This window comes from Ranitomeya variabilis, chromosome 4 (assembly GCF_051348905.1).
Source record: "Ranitomeya variabilis isolate aRanVar5 chromosome 4, aRanVar5.hap1, whole genome shotgun sequence".
Classification (NCBI taxonomy): domain Eukaryota; kingdom Metazoa; phylum Chordata; class Amphibia; order Anura; family Dendrobatidae; genus Ranitomeya; species Ranitomeya variabilis.
In genome coordinates this window covers 615,273,988-615,294,064 of record NC_135235.1, presented here as the reverse complement: position 1 = coordinate 615,294,064, position 20,077 = coordinate 615,273,988, and the positions used below count along the sequence as shown (strand labels likewise).

Genomic DNA, 20,077 nt, shown 5'->3' with positions numbered 1-20,077 from the left:
ATGCTAGGGTCACCCGTTGGTTCTTAGCCCTGCAGGACTTAAGTTTCCATGTGGAACTTAGGGCCGGAAAGCTGCACGGTAATGCGGATGCCCTATCAAGAATCCCTTGTTTAGTGGGGAAAAGTGCCAAGCCCCACGGCTTTAGGCAGAGGGGGAGGTATGTAGCATGGCTAAAGGGTGTGTAGTCGACGGGAGGTATGTGCCACATAAGTGCCTTGTTGCTGTAATGTAGCCCGGAGTATTTCCTTTGTTGTATATAACCATGTATATATATGTGTGTTCCAGGACCTGTGGTGATTTCAGACCACATGGCTAATCATGTGATGGGTTACTGGGTGTGGTTAGCTCTATATAAGACAGGCAAATGCTTAACACAGGGGACATGTGTGGAGGTGAAACCCTCCTGAGTGTGTTAACGCTACAGCACTGAGCCTGGTGGACTGGACACTTTGTTTTGCTTTTTCCTGAACTTAAGGCTATTTTGTTTGCTGTTATTTTTCCATGTGGTTTATGACGTAATAAACCCTGTGAACTTTAAAGGAACGTGCCTCCTGAGTGTCAGCCGTCGCACCTGAGTGAGTGGAATCCCTACACCAACCTCAGCCTAGATAGAAGATGTATGATTTAGAAGGTAACACTATTTGTGTGTAGAATTGTCCAACAGTTGGCCACCACACGCGGAAGTGGAATTTCAGTCTTATTCAACTTGACCCAACTAAACGAGTAAGAGACCTCCAGAGATAGCAGTCACCACTTGCTCCACTTCATGTTGACTTGGTTTCACCAACATTATTCAGGAAAATTAGTAGCCAAGACCCAAATCGAAGTCATGGAAAGCGAGTCTGGTTGGTTTCGCAACATATAAGAGCGTATCACCAATGGCCTATCCATTTGCATAATATAAATTATCTCTGTTTTGTTTTTTGTTTTTTAAATCCCAATTGTATATTCTCACACCTTATTCTACTTCTCTCAGAAGAGAATGTGGCCTTCATATTCTACTAACAGCAGTCAGCTAAGGTTTTCCATTTATGCTGTAGTATCCTTCAGGACCTATCCTGCCCAGGGTGTAGTTGTCCTCTCATGCCAAACCAACCTCAACCCAGCGGACCTGTGGCAGGAGTAGAACAGTAACCTGTCAATGCAGATATATTTTAACATTTTTAGTGTTTTACAAAAATATGTTGGTAGAAATGCTTGTTTTATACCCAATCTTTGCCAATAATTAGACTCAGCAGCATTTACTTTCTACTGAGATCTTCCAGAACTCTGTTATGTTGTTTCTTACTTGTTTTTTCGGGTTTGAGATGTACTTACTGACTGGAACACCGAAAATGTTTTGCTAACAAGCAGTTAGTCATTTTTATAATGACACAGTGGGAGAAGAACATAGATATTTCTCCTAGGGAGACTCAACATTGCAATTTGCAGCTCAAAGGTCAAGACAGTTTCTTCAGCCATTTATCCAGCTGGGATAAGATTTTAGACATTTGTAATGTATCTCCACGAAAGGGCCATGAGATTCAAAGATTTTTAATTTTGTTTCCAAGACTGGCAGTTCTGCTCATTTTACCTACATAAAGAGGTGAATGTTGTCAGAATCCATCCTCCTCTTCTAACGTTGCCAATGTCGTACTTAAACATCCAGGAGGCTCCCAAAATGAAGATGAGACCTCCGAGGCTCCTGGTAGAGTTGACAAAACCTCACAAAACTATTTGGAAAACAGTGCTCTCTCAGATATTGCCATCTGTTTCACACCTGTCTCGGTTTGGCAGGGCTCTACCTCCTTCTCTTATGGCTACTGCTCTCTGCTGTGCTCCACATTAGGTTTTACAAGTAGCCCGCATGCCTCCATGACATCATCCCCCTAGAGCTTTTAAGGCCTATTTGGCCACACCCTTGTGTCTGTACATTAAGTCAGAACAGTGTCCTACATGTGTTGTGCAAAGGCCCGGCGTCTATGTGTCCACCCTGACCTGATCCTAGATAGATTTTCCTAACAGGGTGAGCTTAACAGCATCATGCTGAACCCCTGAATCCAAAGGCACATTCAGAAAGCGGAAACCTGGCTTGAATAGGGCAAGGCCTGCCAGAAATGGGCATGGGTATGTAAATAAAAATTCAGTGACATGCTTCTTGCCAAGTGCAGCTCTAACACCTTAGTAGTAAAATACATATTGAATAGAAGGTCATCTCTAAGGACCAAGCCTCCAAGGTAAGTTGGATGCCATCCACGAGTTGCTTAGAAACTCCAAGGGTATTGAAATTCATAAACTTTTATTTTGGTCATGTTGAAAAACATCAAGTACGACTTGTTACCACCCCATTTTTAATTTCTAGATATACCGAACTAAGGAAGCCATGTAACACGTTCCCGGAAAACCTCTTCTTCAGCATTTCCTTAGTTTCGAGTAATGTTTCGACAAGACCTCACTTGATTTCCATGTGTTGGCGCACCAGTGCCAGTAACTTACCTTATCTAAATAAATAAGAACAACAGTAAAAAGTCAAAGCCTTGGCAAAACAAGCAGCACAGGAAGGAAAGCTGGGCTGGCATCAAAGCTTCTAGGGGTTCTTCTTCAGAGAAGGAGCTGATTTGGCTCGCTCCCGAGCAGTTTCTAGAAATATTTTTCAGTACTGTAAAAAAGAAATATAAATAAACACCACTCTATGTGGAATTGAATATTTGGGAAAGAGGTCCTTTATATTGAAGCTTTCTGGGCTTTATAATGGTCACCCAATAGGTACATACACCCAAGTAAAATAGGGCATGTGTTCAGAGAAACACAGCACAAATGCCAAAAGCTGAAGAACTCATGGACAAATCAAAGCTGTGTGCAAAGAACCTTGAAGAAGACACAGAGTTTTTTATGAGTCTGTATAATAGACCCATAGGCATTCATGGCTGTTGCGTGGTGCCTCCATGAAGCACTGTGATTTCTACAAAAGTATCTCTAGGGTATGGCATGTGTTTATTCACAATGTTTTAGTATTCAAGAGAAAAAAGTTCCAAATGCCTCCACGGAGGAACACTCAAAGGTGTAGTTTGGACTGGTGATGATCAAATCGTTTGAAATTCGAGTTCACCATCATTGCCAAATTTTGGAGGTAAGTTCTATTCAAAGCCAAGCAATTTGCTACAAATCAAAAGTACTCTAAAGACTCAAATTGCCTTAAAATATAAGTACTATATGTATGAATGAATTGCAGCAGCAATATAATTACAATGGTGTGCCTCACAAACAGATACACAGTGACTCTCCAATCCCATACTCCAGTCTAATCAGTGCTTTTTTTCTCACACACTATTCCTATTCTCTGCTGTGCTATCCCGCATTAGCTGTACAGTTTATTCTTTTTCTGTTTTTCTCTCCCTATCTCTATGGCTAAGTTGTGGGCCGTGACGCCCTCTCACAATCCAGTTTCACCACAACACGGCTGCTGCATTCTCTGCCTCTGCTTTTATACAAGTCATGATATTCCCTATTGATTGGCTTCTCTATACCATGTGATGTGATAGCTGTAAGGCACTATGAGGTAGGCTGCCTGAGGTCATGTGAATCTTCTCTGAATGTTCTTTTAAAGTTTGTAAAATGGTCATCTTACACAATTAGATCAAAATGAATCACATATTTTTTGAATTAAGTAAATTCTTAAACATTCAACAGAACTTTGATTTATCAAATTGATTCATTTATCTCTAATTTGGATCTTTAGAGAGCCGTGGGTGCCAAATTATGAATCCATGCAAAACAGATTATTATTTTTATTTCTCCTTTCGTCATACAAACAGATTTTCCTACTCTAATTAGCAGACTGGGGTGTACAAATGGTATAAATCATCAAAGGATAATCTGTTCCATAAATGGGGACCCAATTTTTGGAAAAATACATTGATTGTAGAGATATTAGTACGCAAAATAGGTAAGCATATAAATGTGATAAAAATAAAATCGATGTATTTTGGAAAATGTGATGGACTGTGAATTTGCACAATTTGTGGATTGATTCCCACCATCATTTTTCAAAAAGCAGAAGATAGCATGAGCCAGACATTACCTTAGGTGCTGCCACATTGGCTTCCCCATAATACATTGCAGCTATCAAAACACATGATATAGCACAGCTGATCAGGAGGGAGTATCATAGCATGTAGAAAAGCAGAGGCAGAGAATGCAGCAGCCATTTTATGGTCAATCTGGATAGTGAGAGGACGTCACAACTCACAATTTAGCCACAGAGCTTCAAAAGTGTTCCATACAGCCCTAGGACAACTCGTGTTTTCAGGTCAATTGCAGACTTTGCAGTACTTGAGATTTTCTGAGAGTCAATACGCTGCAAATCAAATTTTGGGGAAAAATTAAATGAAGCTTATGATTTCGAATTTCCCATGTATAATATTACTCCTATTTCTGCCTTTTAATGTGAAAAAGTGAAGATAAAATTGCAAGTAACTGTGCGGTGGTGAAATGTTAAACACCTGAAAAAAAGTTGCTCTAAACTCTTGCCAAGCAACCATCAGTGGAGAAAAACAAGCTAAAAATAAGTGTCAGTGCCACAAATTAATCCTACACTGGTTCATCATGAATCACGTACCGCAGGATGTTATACAGCGGATTGTGCCTTACTTTTTTCTGCCTCAGCTCCTGCAGATAATAAGTGGTTAACGGTCACCTGCCTGTAAAACCAGGACGGGTGTCTGAATCACGATGTGTCATAGCTGGCAGCGTCATGGCTCCTAGTCCAATATTGTTACAGGTCTGCTGCAGCTTTCTATGGAGAGATGTAGCTGGAACATTACAGTATTTGATTTATGTGTCCGGTTTTCGTCTCCCACATCTGCACTTGCCAAACTAATTATTATGGCGTGGCCACTTGATGAGGCTGGACAGGTAATCGGACAATCATGAAACTTCAGCTAGAAGATCCCTGATATGATGTGAGTGAGACTCCTGGTCCTTAACGCTATTTATCTGCAATATAGGCATAGGTATACATATACTTATTTCTGGTGTTTAGTTGGTTGGGGAACTTTGGTCCAGTTTTTGGACCAAAGTTCTCCAACCAACTAAACACCAGAAATGTCTATGTCGCTTTAACTAATGATGACATGGTTTGTACAGATTTTAGAAGTAATTAAACATACAAAACACAATGCAGAAAAGTTTTTACTTACAAGCCCCACCCCCGCTTACTGGTTACACCCCTATAAAACATTTCATGGCATTGCTAATACTTCCAGAATGTCTTCATAGGCAGACAAGGCCCCCATAAACTGCTCAAGCAAAACAGTGCTAGCTAAATATGGTGACCCCAATAAGGGTGCCACAGAGAGAGTTTTGCTGAAAATTGCCAATCAATCAGTGACCCCAGTAACAGTGCCAGACAACAGGTGTACCCAGTAATAACACCAGGCACATATGAGGGCTCTCATAAATGTGGCAATCAGAGAGTGTTGCTATAAAAAAAACTGCAGTGCACCAGACAGCAGTGTCAAAAATGTAAGCCAAATAACAGTGCCAGCTACATATGGGTCCTACATAATGTCAGCCAGAAAGTGTTATTATAAAACAAATCCTGCCTAGGAATGTCTCCATAAACTATGTGAACCAGGTAGGACCCTATTATTACGGTAGGGTCACAAGATCATTTTCTTTCCATCCTAGGATAACAATCAGATTTTTTTTGACCCATAGACTTGCCGATTTTGATCCGAGCCTTCAAAATCAAAATCCGATATTTCAGAATTTTCCTGCAGATCTCTTGGTCCAAGGAAAAAGTCGGACATGTGCACAGCTTCATAAAATATCATAAATATGTGTGCTACCCCTTCAAACCTTGAATAACCCCGGTACAAGGAAATTGGTCATGTGCGTGAGCCCTTAGTCAGAGACTGGTCCATTAATTTTGACATCAAGGACCACACCTATTATCAGTGCCACCTTCGCTATCTTCTGGGAACATGAGAACTACAAGCATCTGTTTCCATATCTTTTGATCTCCTGGTGCTGATCTATATGAGTAGGGCTCATCAGAGGAGAAGTGCTCTTTTCTAGAAAGTGGTTAATATCTGCAACACAGATTTTGCATGTGCTGCCGAGGATTATAAAGAAAAGACCATTTTTCAAGAGATTCCTGCACAATCCAGGAGAGTTTATAAATATTCTAAAATGTATTATATCTCCTAAATACTAGTACCCCTAGGGAGGAACAATACAATTGCAGAAACACAGAAAAATCATATTGATTGTACATTTGATATTTGATAATGAAGGCCACTAGCACATCTGACCCAACCTTACCTGATTTGGCTTCATATTACTCCATAGCAGATGGGAAAAAAGTCTCTAAACATGATTCTTTGTCATTCCAAAATAAAAACTAGATCTTTTCCAAAAAGCTGGCAATAATTTTTTAGCTTATTTTAGAATCATCACTTGATGAAATTCTTGCTAGAATACATTACTTTTACGTGATGCTTTCCCAGTTTGGGAGCAAGAAGTTGACCATGCTTTGGAATGATCAAACATGTCTCCTTGGCCCAAGTGGTCCTTCCAAAAGAAAAAAACATTTTGCTGCTGATTTTCTTCTGAAAGAATTTCAAACTTTTTCAAAATTCCAGTAATTTGTGAGCGCATTTTATAAACCTTGGCTTGGTGAAATCCCTGATAATGTAAACTATGAGATATGACGATTTCTTGATAAGGGACCATTGGGAGAAGATATTGACCATCCTTCAGAACGATGTTGCAGCTTATTCGGATTCCCACAGAGTGAGAAGTGGAAGCCAGAGACTTGAGATCTTATATAGTGCATTGTGCCTTGTCTTAGTGCCCCTATTTCATAAGACAACATTATATAGAGCAAGACCTGGGAGAAGATGTGTGCTATTAACAAGTGGCCAAGGATATCTTTTCTTAAGCTCCATTCATAAGCGCAAGACGCTCGAAAACAACATGACAATTGTTCTCTACCTTCTCACCTCTCTGTAGGCCACTGATCTTACCAGCTTTTCTTTTTCCTAAACCATAAAAAATAACTTAGCTACTCTCCAAGTATCTTAAGTCAAGTGCTCACAGGACGTGTTTTATTTTTCTTTGTTTTTTTTTTCTTAATTTTGCATGGCGCACTCTTTTTGGCTACAAAATGTAAAATTCCTGGGGCCTTGTTGTATTCCCAGACTTTGTGGAAGAAGGAGACGGGAACTATTAAGTGAGAAGAGAGAGGGGGAGAGGTCATCAATGTTCTCCCCACAACCTGTAAACAATGGACCTACACATATACCTGTCCGTTCCACTCGTCTTCAAAGAGACTGATAACAAGTAGGAAGGAAAGGAAAACAAGGAGAATAATTAAAGGGTTACTTTTTTCAGTAGTCACATATTAGATGTCTGATGACAGATGTCCAGTCCAGTGGATTCGTAAATTAAACTTTTTTTTAAGTAATCTGTGGGTTTCGCTCTTATATTGAAGTGAGAGCTTCGCTTTATCTGGTTTCACCTGATGCAGGTGCACAAGGACTTAACTCTTACCAATGTCATACAATGGTTGAAACTACTTGACCCTGCTGAGATTGAATTTCTGGAAGTCAGGATGAAACTTATCACAATTTTTTTGAAAACTTATTAAAGCTTTTAGAAAATTGCAAGTGCAATCACTTTAGCTCCTACCTGTCCATAACCTATAGATGGACAACCAGGACCCAATTCTAAAGGGCATGAAACTGTCTAAACTTGTTGTTTTCTCTGTTACACAATCCACCAGTTAACTCCAAATAGAGCTCCATGTGACAATGTTGACTGGAAAACCTGGAAATTGCCAGTTATAAAGCTGAAATGTTGTAGTAGATTTTTTTTGCCTTTAGCCCTCTTGAACGCTACTTAAGGTACCTTCACACTAAACGACTTTGCAACGAGAACGACAACGATCCGTGACGTTGCAGCGTCCTGGATAGTGATATCGTTGTGTTTGACACGCAGTAGCGATCAGGATCCTGCTGTGATATCGCTGATCGTTGCTGAAAGTCCAGAACTTTATTTGGTCGTCAGATCGGCCTGTATCGTCGTGTTTGACAGCAAAAGCAACGATGCCAGCAATGTTTTACAATGGTAACCAGGGTAAATATCGGGTTACTAAGCGCAGGGCCGCGCTTAGTAACCCGATATTTACCCTGGTTACCATTGTAAAAGTAAAAAAAAAACACTACATACTCACCTTCTGATGTCTGTCACGTCCCCCGGCGTCCACGCTGCTGCTCAGAGCTTCCTGCACTGAATGTGTCAGTGCCGGCCGTAAAGCAAAGCACCGCTGTGCTTTAGGGCCGGCGCTTACACAGTGCAGGGAAGCTGAAGGCAGGGGACGCGACAGACACGGCAATGTAAGTATGTAGTGTAGTTTTTTTTACATTTACACTGGTAACCAGGGTAAACATCGGGTTACTAAGCGTGGCTCTGCGCTTAGTAACCCGATGTTTACCCTGGTTACCCGGGGACTTCGGCATCGTTGGTCACTGGAGAGCTGTCTGTGTGACAGCTCTCCAGCGACCACACAACGATGCTGCAGCGATCGGCATCGTTGTCGATATCGCTGCAGCGTCGCTTAATGTGACGGTACCTTTAGAAAAGCCCTAAATCCCATTGCAAGCTCTTCTCTTTAACTTACATTATACCTCATCTTTGGGGCAGAATGGATGATACAAGGCTGACTAGAGAAGAACAGTTTGTAGATCTCCTCTTGCCAAGAACAAGGTAATCATCGGACATCATCCACCATAATGCCTTTCTCCCAGGACAGTTTTTCTGATGAAACAAGCAGCCATGAAGATCTTTATCTTATGTAACCTAGTGGACAATAAGTTATTATACTTTTAGGATGGATTCACATCTCGTGTCATTTTTGAATAATTTTTTGGGCCACAACCAGGAGTGGTCTTTCACACATGGCATCATTGTCAAACATCTCATTTTGCCAGTCAAGGCCTTGGCTAGCTAAGTTTTCCACAACCATTGCAGGGAAATGTTGTATTACATGGCAGTAGAGCTGGTGCAAATTGATTCACAGGACCTGGACAAGTGGCAACATCAGTAATCTGTGACCACTGGATGGGAGACTTGAGAACCACCTCCTACCTCCTGGTATCTGAGACTTTTCATTTTATTAGCCAGCCTGGTGCAATATGATTGCTGTGTTATGCCTCTGGCTAATCATAAGAGCCATGGATGGAGAGGAGGAGGAGGTTGTCAGGGATTCCGTCTAGTGGCCACAGATTACTGATGTGCCCAATAGACCAGCTCCAATTCATACTAACTTGACATGGTGGCTATTTAGATTAATGGCCATGCTTGTAATAAAAGGATGGCTCAAGTCCACCAAAATGGGGGACACTGATCAGGGCCGGCTCCTGGTTTTTGAGGGCCCCAGGCTAAAGAGTCTCAGTGGGCCCCCCCCTTTAACACATACCACAATTCATGATGCACAGTTACAGCAGAGAAATATAGGTATAGTACAATGCCAGATTTCACTTCTTACATGAGTGATAGCTATTGTAAATTCTACAGTACCATACAGCAGAGGGGCTTTATATAAGTCAACCCCCTATATTGCCATTTTTGTGACCTATTCCCTCTTCCTCATTACCAGTAGGCATTTTATTGTTAGCTAAACTTGCTGCAAACAAAAAACTGTATACATTGAATATGACAATTTTTGTATGGAAAACTTTTCAAAGTAAACAATAGAAAGTATTAACATAGAACATTTGTAAAAGGGCAAAATGTGTAGGATATAGCACAGCCACATAGTATATAGCACAGCCACGTAGTATATAGCACAGCCACGTAGTATATAGCACAGCCCACGTAGTATATAACACAGCCACATAGCATATAGCACAGCCACGTAGTATATAGCAGCCACGCAGTATATAGCACAACCACATAGTATATAGCACAGCCCACATAGTATATAACACAGCCCACGTAGTGTATAACCCAGCCATGTAGTATATAGCACAGCCACGTAGTATATAGCACAGCCATGTAGCATATAACTGCCCACGTAGTATATAACACAGCCCACATCGTATATAAGACAGCCATGTAGTATATATTACAGCCATGTAGCATAGAGCACAGCCACACAGCATATAACACAGCCCACGTAGTATATAACACAGCCACGTAGCATATAGCACAGCCACGTAGCATATAACACAGCTCATGTAGCATATAGCACAGCCACATAGCATATAACACAGCCCACATAGTATATAGCACAGCCACATAGTATATAACACAGCCATGTAGTATATAACACAGCCACGTAGTATATAACACAGCCATGTAGTATATAGCACAGCCACATAGTATATAGCACAGCCATGTAGCATATAACAGCGCACGTAGTATATAACACAGCCCACATAGTATATAGCACAGCCACATAGCATATAACACAGCCCACGTAGTATGTAGAACAGCCACATAGCATATAGCACAGCCCACATAGCATATAACACTGCCCACATGGCACATAGCACAGCCACATAGCATATAACAGCCCACGTAGCATATAGCACAGCCATGTAGCATATAACACAGCCCACTTAGTATAAAGCACAGCTACGTAGTATGTAACACAGCAACGTAGCATATAACACTGCCAAGTAGTATACAACAGCCCACGTAGTATATAGCACAGCCACATAGCATATAGCACAGCCCACGTAGTATATAACACAGCCATGTAGTATATAGCACAGCCACGTAGCATATAACACAGCCCACATAGTATATAGCACAGCCAAATAGCATATAGCACAGCCCATGTAGCATATAACACAGCCCACATGGCATATAGCACAGCCATGTAGCATATAGCACAGCCATGTAGCATATAACAGCCCACGTAGTATATAGCACAGCCACGTAGCATATAACACAGTCCATGTAGCATATAACACAGCCCACATAGTATAGATCACAGCCACGTAGCATATAGCACAGCCACGTAGCATATAATAGCCCACGTAGCATATAGCTCAGCCACGTAGCATATAACACAGCCCTTGTAGTATATGGCACAGCCACATAGTATATAACACAGCTCACATAGTATATAGCACAGCCACATAGTATATAACACAGCCATGTAGTATATAACACAGCCACGAAGTATATAACTCAGCCATGTAGTATATAGCACAGCCCCGTAGTATATAGCACAGCCATGTAGCATATAACAGCCCACGTAGTATATAACACAGCCCACATAGTATATAGCACAGCCACATAGCATATAACACAGCCCACGTAGTATATAGAACAGCCACATAGCATATAGCACAGCCCACGTAGCATATAACACAGCCCACATGGCATATAGCACAGCCACATAGCATATAACAGCCCACGTAGCAAATAGCACAGCCATGTAGCATATAACACAGCCCACTTAGTATAAAGCACAGCTACGTAGTATATAACACAGCCAAGTAGTATACAACAGCCAACGTAGTATATAGCACAGCCACATAGCATATAGCACAGCCCACATAGTATATAACACAGTCATGTAGTATATAGCACAGCCACGTAGCATATAACACAGCCCACATAGTATATAGCACAGCCAAATAGCATATAGCACAGCCCATGTAGCATATAACACAGCCTACGTGGCATATAGCACAGCCACGTAACATATAGCACAGCCACGTAGCATATAACAGCCCACATAGCATATAGCTCAGCCACGTAGCATATAACACAGCCCACGTAGTATATAGCACAGCCACGTAGCATATAACACAGCCTGTCATGATCTCAATGGCAAGAGAACATAGCATCAGCATATATAGGAACTAGCTCTTGGAAGATGGGAACTGAGCTGACCATGAACTAAACCTAACGCACAACTAGCAGTGGCCGGGTAGCATGCCTACGTTGATTCTAGATGCCCAGCACCAGCCGGAGGACTAAATAATGCTAGCAGAGGAAAATATTAGTCCTAGCTCACCTCTAGAGAAATACCCCGAAAGGAGACAGAGGCCCCCCACATGTATTGGCGGTGAATTAAGATGAAATAACAAAACGTAGTATGAAAATAGGTTTAGCAAATTTGAGGTCCACTTACTACATAGCAGAAGACAGAAAGAACACTTTCATGGTCAGCTGAAAACCCTATCAAAACACCATCAGAAATTACTTTAAAACTCTGGCATTAACTCATAACACCAGAGTGGCAATTCCTGTTCACAAGAGCTTTCCAGACACAGTAACGAAACTACAGCTGTGAACTGGAACAAAAATGCAAAAACAAACATGGACAAGAGTCCAACTTATCTAGTAGTTGTCTAGGAGCAGGAACAAGCACAGAGAGGCTTCTGATAACATTGTTGACCGGCAAGCAACTAACAAAGCAGCAAGGTTATATAGCGACTCCCACATCTTGATGGGAACAGGTGAACAGAGAAGATGAAGACACCAGTTCAATTCCACCAGTAGCCACCGGGGGAGCCCAGAATCCAAATTCACAACAGTACCCCCCCCACAAGGAGGGGGCACCGAACCCTCACCAGAACCACCAGGGCGATCAGGATGGGCCCTATGAAAGGCACGAACCAGATCAGAGGCATGAACATCAGATGCATTCACCCAAGAATTATCCTCCTGGCCGTATCCCTTCCACTTGACCAGATACTGGAGTCTCCGTCTGGAAACACGAGAGTCTAAGATTTTCTCCACAACGTACTCCAACTCACCCTCAACCAACACCGGAGCAGGAGGCTCAACGGAAGGCACAACCGGTACCTCATACCTGCGCAATAATGACCGATGAAAAACGTTATGAATAGAAAAGGATGCAGGGAGGTCCAAACGGAAGGAAACAGGGTTAAGAATCTCCAATATCTTATACGGGCCGATGAACCGAGGCTTAAACTTAGGAGAAGAGACCCTCATAGGGACAAAACGAGAAGACAACCACACCAAATCCCCAACACAAAGCCGAGGACCAACACGACGGTGGCGGTTGGCAAAAAGCTGAGTCTTCTCCTGGGACAACCTCAAATTGTCCACCACCTGCCCCCAGATCTGATGCAATCTCTCCACCACAGCATCCACTCCAGGACAATCCGAAGATTCCACCTGACCAGAGGAAAATCGAGGATGAAACCCCGAATTACAGAAAAACGGGGACACCAAAGTGGCAGAGCTGGCCCGATTATTGAGAGCGAACTCCGCCAATGGCAAAAAAGCAACCCAATCATCCTGGTCAGCAGACACAAAACACCTCAGATATGTCTCCAGGGTCTGATTAATCCGCTCGGTCTGGCCATTCGTCTGAGGATGGAAAGCGGACGAAAAAGATAAATCTATGCCCATCCTAGCACAGAATGCCCGCCAAAATCTAGACACGAATTGAGTCCCTCTGTCAGAAACGATATTCTCAGGAATACCATGCAAACGAACAACATTTTGAAAAAACAGAGGAACCAACTCGGAAGAAGAAGGCAACTTGGGTAGAGGAACCAAATGGACCATCTTAGAGAAACGGTCACACACCACCCAGATGACAGACATCTTCTGAGAAACAGGCAGATCTGAAATAAAATCCATCGAGATGTGCGTCCAAGGCCTCTTAGGAATAGGCAAGGGCAACAATAATCCACTAGCCCGAGAACAACAAGGCTTGGCCCGAGCACAAATGTCACAAGACTGCACAAAGCCTCGCACATCTCGTGACAGGGAAGGCCACCAGAAGGACCTTGCCACCAAATCCCTGGTACCAAAAATGCCAGGATGACCTGCCAACGCAGAAGAATGAACCTCAGAGATTACTCTACTGGTCCAATCATCAGGAACAAACAGTTTATCAGGTGGGCAACGATCAGGTCTATCCGCCTGAAACTCCTGCAAGGCCCGCCGCAGGTCTGGAGAAACGGCTGACAATACCACTCCATCCTTAAGGATACCTGTGGGCTCAGAGTTACCAGGCGAGTCAGGCTCAAAACTCCTAGAAAGGGCATCCGCCTTAACATTCTTAGAACCCGGTAGGTATGACACCACAAAATTAAACCGAGAGAAAAATAATGACCAGCGCGCCTGTCTAGGATTCAGGCGCCTGGCGGTCTCAAGATAAATCAAATTTTTGTGGTCCGTCAATACCACCACCTGATGTCTGGCCCCCTCAAGCCAATGGCGCCACTCCTCAAAAGCCCACTTCATGGCCAAAAGCTCCCGATTCCCAACATCATAATTCCGCTCAGCGGGCGAAAATTTACGGGAAAAGAAGACACAAGGCCTCATCACGGAGCAGTCAGAACTTTTCTGCGACAACACTGCCCCAGCTCCGATCTCAGAAGCGTCGACCTCAACCTGAAAAGGTAGAGCAACATCAGGCTGACGCAACACAGGGGCAGAGAAAAAACGGCGCTTAAGCTCCCGAAAGGCCTCCACAGCATCAGGGGACCAATCAGCAACATCAGCACCCTTCTTAGTCAAATCGGTCAATGGCTTAGCAATATCCGAAAAACCAGCAATAAATCGACGATAAAAGTTAGCAAAGCCCAAAAATTTCTGAAGACTCTTAAGAGAAGAGGGCTGCGTCCAATCACAAATAGCTTGAACCTTGACAGGATCCATTTCAATGGAAGAGGGGGAAAAAATATATCCCAAAAAGGAAATCCTCTGTACCCCAAAAACACACTTAGAACCCTTCACACACAAAGAATTAGACCGCAAAACCTGAAAAACCCTCCTGACTTGCTGGACATGAGAGTCCCAGTCATCCGAAAAAATCAGAATATCATCCAGATACACAATCATAAATTTATCCAAATAATCGCGAAAAATATCATGCATAAAGGACTGGAAAACTGACGGAGCATTTGAAAGACCAAAAGGCATCACTAAATACTCAAAGTGGCCCTCGGGCGTATTAAATGCGGTTTTCCACTCATCCCCCTGCCTGATTCGCACCAAATTATACGCCCCACGAAGGTCAATCTTAGAGAACCACTTGGCCCCCTTTATGCGAGCAAACAAATCAGTCAGCAACGGCAATGGGTATTGATATTTAACAGTGATTTTATTCAAAAGCCGATAATCAATACATGGTCTCAAAGAGCCGTCTTTTTTTGACACAAAGAAAAAACCGGCTCCTAAGGGAGATGACGATGGACGAATATTTCCCTTTTCCAAGGACTCCTTTATATATTCTCGCATAGCAGCATGTTCAGGCACAGACAGATTAAATAAACGACCCTTTGGGTATTTACTACCCGGGATTAAATCTATGGCACAATCGCACTCTCGGTGCGGAGGTAACGAACCAAGCTTGGATTCTTCAAAGACGTCACGATAGTCAGACAGGAACTCAGGAATTTCAGAGGGAATAGATGATGAAATGGAAACCACAGGTACATCCCCATGAGCCCCCTTACATCCCCAGCTCAACACAGACATAGCTCTCCAGTCGAGGACTGGGTTGTGAGATTGCAGCCAAGGCAATCCTAGCACCAAATCATCATGTAGATTATACAGCACCAGAAAGCGAATAATCTCCTGGTGATCCGGATTAATACGCATAGTTACTTGTGTCCAGTATTGTGGTTTATTATTAGCCAATGGGGTGGAGTCAATCCCCTTCAGAGGAATAGGAGTCTCCAAAGGCTCTAAATCATACCCACAGCGTTTGGCAAAGGACCAATCCATAAGACTCAAAGCGGCGCCAGAGTCGACATAGGCGTCCGTGGTAATAGATGACAAAGAGCAAATCAGGGTCACAGATAGAATAAACTTAGACGGTGAGGTGCAAATGGAAACAGATTTACCAAGCTTTTTAGTGCGTTTAGAGCATGCTGATATAACATGAGTAGAATCACCACAATAGAAACACAACCCATTTTTCCGTCTAAAATTCTGCCGCTCGCTTCGGGACAGAATTCTATCACACTGCATACTCTCTGGCGACTTCTCAGTGGACACCGCCAGATGGTGCACTGGTTTGCGCTCCCGCAAACGCCTATCGATCTGAATAGCCATTGTCATGGACTCATTCAGACCCGCAGGCACAGGGAACCCCACCATAACATCCTTAATGGCATCAGAGAGACCCTCTCTGAAAGTCGCCGCCAGGGCGCACTCATTCCACTGAGTAAGCACAGACCATTTACGGAATCTTTGACAGTAAATTTCCGCTTCATCTTGCCCCTGAGATAGGGACATCAAAGTTTTTTCTGCCTGAAGCTCCAAATGAGGTTCGTCATAAAGCAACCCCAAGGCCAGAAAAAACGCATCCACATTGAGCAACGCAGGATCCCCTGGTGTCAATGAAAAAGCCCAGTCTTGAGGGTCGCCCCGGAGCAAGGAAATCACAATCCTGACCTGCTGTGCAGGGTCTCCGGCAGAGCGAGATTTCAGGGACAAAAATAATTTGCAATTATTTCGAAAATTCTGAAACCCAGATCTATTCCCCGAGAAAAATTCCGGCAAAGGAATTCTCGGCTCAGATACAGGTGCATGACAAACAAAATCTTGCAAATTTTGTACCTTCGTGGCGAGATTATTCAAACCTGCAGTTACACTCTGAAGATCCATTACAAACAGGTGGACACAGAGCCATTCAAGGGTTAAGAGGAGGTAAGAAGCAGCTAGACAGCAATTAAGGGCTAGGCAGCAAAACTCTGAAGGGAAAAAAAAAAAATTTCCCTTAAACACTTCTCTATCTCCTGCTTCAGCCCAAACAATTAACACTTTGTGGGCCGGTCAAACTGTCATGATCTCAATGGCAAGAGAACATAGCATCAGCATATATAGGAACTAGCTCTTGGAAGATGGGAACTGAGCTGACCATGAACTAAACCTAACGCACAACTAGCAGTGGCCGGGTAGCATGCCTACGTTGATTCTAGATGCCCAGCACCAGCCGGAGGACTAAATAATGCTAGCAGAGGAAAATATTAGTCCTAGCTCACCTCTAGAGAAATACCCCGAAAGGAGACAGAGGCCCCCCACATGTATTGGCGGTGAATTAAGATGAAATAACAAAACGTAGTATGAAAATAGGTTTAGCAAATTTGAGGTCCACTTACTACATAGCAGAAGACAGAAAGAACACTTTCATGGTCAGCTGAAAACCCTATCAAAACACCATCAGAAATTACTTTAAAACTCTGGCATTAACTCATAACACCAGAGTGGCAATTCCTGTTCACAAGAGCTTTCCAGACACAGTAACGAAACTACAGCTGTGAACTGGAACAAAAATGCAAAAACAAACATGGACAAGAGTCCAACTTATCTAGTAGTTGTCTAGGAGCAGGAACAAGCACAGAGAGGCTTCTGATAACATTGTTGACCGGCAAGCAACTAACAAAGCAGCAAGGTTATATAGCGACTCCCACATCTTGATGGGAACAGGTGAACAGAGAAGATGAAGACACCAGTTCAATTCCACCAGTAGCCACCGGGGGAGCCCAGAATCCAAATTCACAACAACAGCCCATGTAGCATATAACACAGCCCACATAGTATAGATCACAGCCACATAGCATATAGCACAGCCACGTAGCATATAATAGCCCATGTAGCATATAGCTCAGCCACATAGCATATAACACAGCCCTTGTAGTATATAGCACAGCCACATAGTATATAACACAGCCCACGTAGTATATAACACAGCCACGTAGCATATAGCACAGCTCACATAGCATATTACACAGCCACATAGTATAGATCACAGCCACATAGCATATAGCACAGCCACGTAGCATATAATAGCCCATGTAGCATATAGCTCAGCCACATAGCATATAACACAGCCCTCCTAGTATATAGCACAGCCACATAGTATATAACACAGCCCATGTAGTATATAGCACAGCCACGTAGTATATAACACAACCATGTAGTATATAACACAGCTATGTAGCATATAGCACAGCAACACAGCATATAACACAGCCCACATAGTATGTAACACAGCCACGTAGCATATAGCACAGCCACATAGCATATAGCACAGCCACGTAGCATATAACACAGCCCACGTAGTATATAACACAGCCATGTAGTATATAACACAGCCTCGTAGCATATAGCACAGCCACGTAGCATATAACACAGCCCACGTAGTATATAGCACAGCCACGTATATAACACAACCATGTAGTATGTAACACAGCCACGTAGCATATAGCACAGCCATGTAGCATATAACACAGCCCACGTAGCATATAGCACAGCCATTTAGCATATAACACAGCCCACATAGTATATTGCACAGCCACGTAGTATATAACAGCCATGTAGTATATAACACAGCCACGTAGCATATAGCACAGCCATGTAGCATATAACACAGCCCACATAGTATATAGCACAGCCACATGGTATATAACACAGCCATGTAGTATATAGCAATGTGGGCACCATATCCCTGTTAAAAAAAGAATTAAAATAAAAAATAGTTATATACTCACCTTCCGGCGGCCCCCGGATCCAGCCCAGGCCTTAGCGATGCTCCCGCCAGCTCCTGCTTACATTGATGCTTTGCGACAATGACGTGTGATGACGTAGCGGTCTCGCGTGATCCTACGCCATCTGGGGTCATTTTGCAAGGCATTACTGGGAACGGGAGCTGCTGGGAGCATCGCGAGGAGCGGTAAGGCTGCGGGGGACGCCGGAAGGTGTGAATAGCATGATTTTTTATTTTTTTAACATTATATCTTTTTACTATTGATGCTGCATAGGCAGCATCAATAGTAAAAAGTTGGTCACACTTGTCAAAATGGCTAGGGCCCCGGCACTTGCCCGGGTGCGCCGGGTGCTAACGCCGGCCCTGACACTGATATAGAGTGTCATTCCAGTCTTACTAAGGGCTCATACTCACCTGCGAGAAACTCGGATGAGTCTCGCACATCATTACCCGACACTGCACCTGGCACTCAGGAGTGGAGCGTGCGGCTGCATGTATTCCTATGCGGCCGCACGCTCCGATATGAGTGCCGGGTGCAGTGCCGGGTATTAACATGCGAGACTCATCCGAGCTTCTCACAGGGAAGTATGAGCCCTAATAGAAATGCTCCTTATGAAGGACACTCCCTTCTTACATATGCTCAAAGACAGGATATATATGGATTGTCCTCATGAGAAAACCCTTTTAAGGAAGCAGCTGGCCAAAAACAACCAATCCAACATATAAACAAAGAACAGCACGGTGCTCAATGCTAATATCCTGCTAAAATTTGCTTTAAAAACAATGATGCAGAGTACAGATCCATAAAGAAGCAATATTTTTCTATTGTATTCCTATATAAAAATCAATTTGTCTACCACTCCAATTTCCACTTTTTTTCTGTCTTCAGGAGAAAATTGGATAATATTTTATCAGAAGGAATATCAGAAGTTTGGAAAAGTTGGGTAACACCATTGTAGGGGGAGGAAAGTAGCTTTAATAAGAGGAATTAAAGGGAACCTTTCACATATGGAAGTAGTGGCATGGCTGTGTAGGCGCTTGTACACTTGAGAAAATAACACCTATTTTGCAGAGGTCAGATGTGCCAGTCAGGAGAAATCTAGTGTAGAAGACATATGCAAATCAGCCAGGACATGCACTGAAAGAAGAAGTCCAAAAACATTGCTAGCCCCCTACAGCCTGATTTGCATATCTTTTCTACTCTAGATTTCTCATGATTAGCACATCGGATCTCTACAAAAAAGGTGTCATTTTTATTGGGCGGCAAGCACCTATACAGCCATACCAATTTTTTTTATATGTAAAGCATGTTGACACATTCCCTTAAAGTTACTGGAAAGAGGGGAACTCAAGGATAGGTGTGTAGAGAATTGTAATAAATGTAAAGGGCAGCTAATGTTATCCGCAGTATGTTATGCAGGTCTTATTTGTTATTCGTATGCCAGCCCATCATGGGTTAATCCTGAGCTCATGCAGCTGGTCTCTGCCCCAAATGTAACAGGCCAGTATCACATGCTGACCCGGGGTCACTTGGCAGGTACTCACTAACCTCCTGACGTAGGTGGGAAGAAGCACATTTTGCAGCCGCCATGGCCT

The 20,077-nt window shown here is 43.0% G+C and overlaps 1 long non-coding RNA gene across 2 annotated transcripts in view; it reads right to left on the bottom strand.

Moving 5' to 3' along the window:
- Positions 1-7,326, bottom strand: part of LOC143766065 (uncharacterized) — a 79,410-nt gene extending 72,084 nt beyond the window's left edge. The window contains exons 1-2 of one of the 2 annotated variants that reach the window (XR_013213515.1): positions 6,304-7,326; positions 2,476-2,638 (exon numbers count right to left, since the gene is read on the bottom strand). This is a non-coding gene — a long non-coding RNA (uncharacterized LOC143766065). The remainder of the gene's footprint in view (positions 1-2,475; positions 2,639-6,303) is intronic. The other variant, XR_013213516.1, reaches the window with a different exon arrangement.
- Between the last annotated feature and the right edge of the window lie 12,751 nt (positions 7,327-20,077).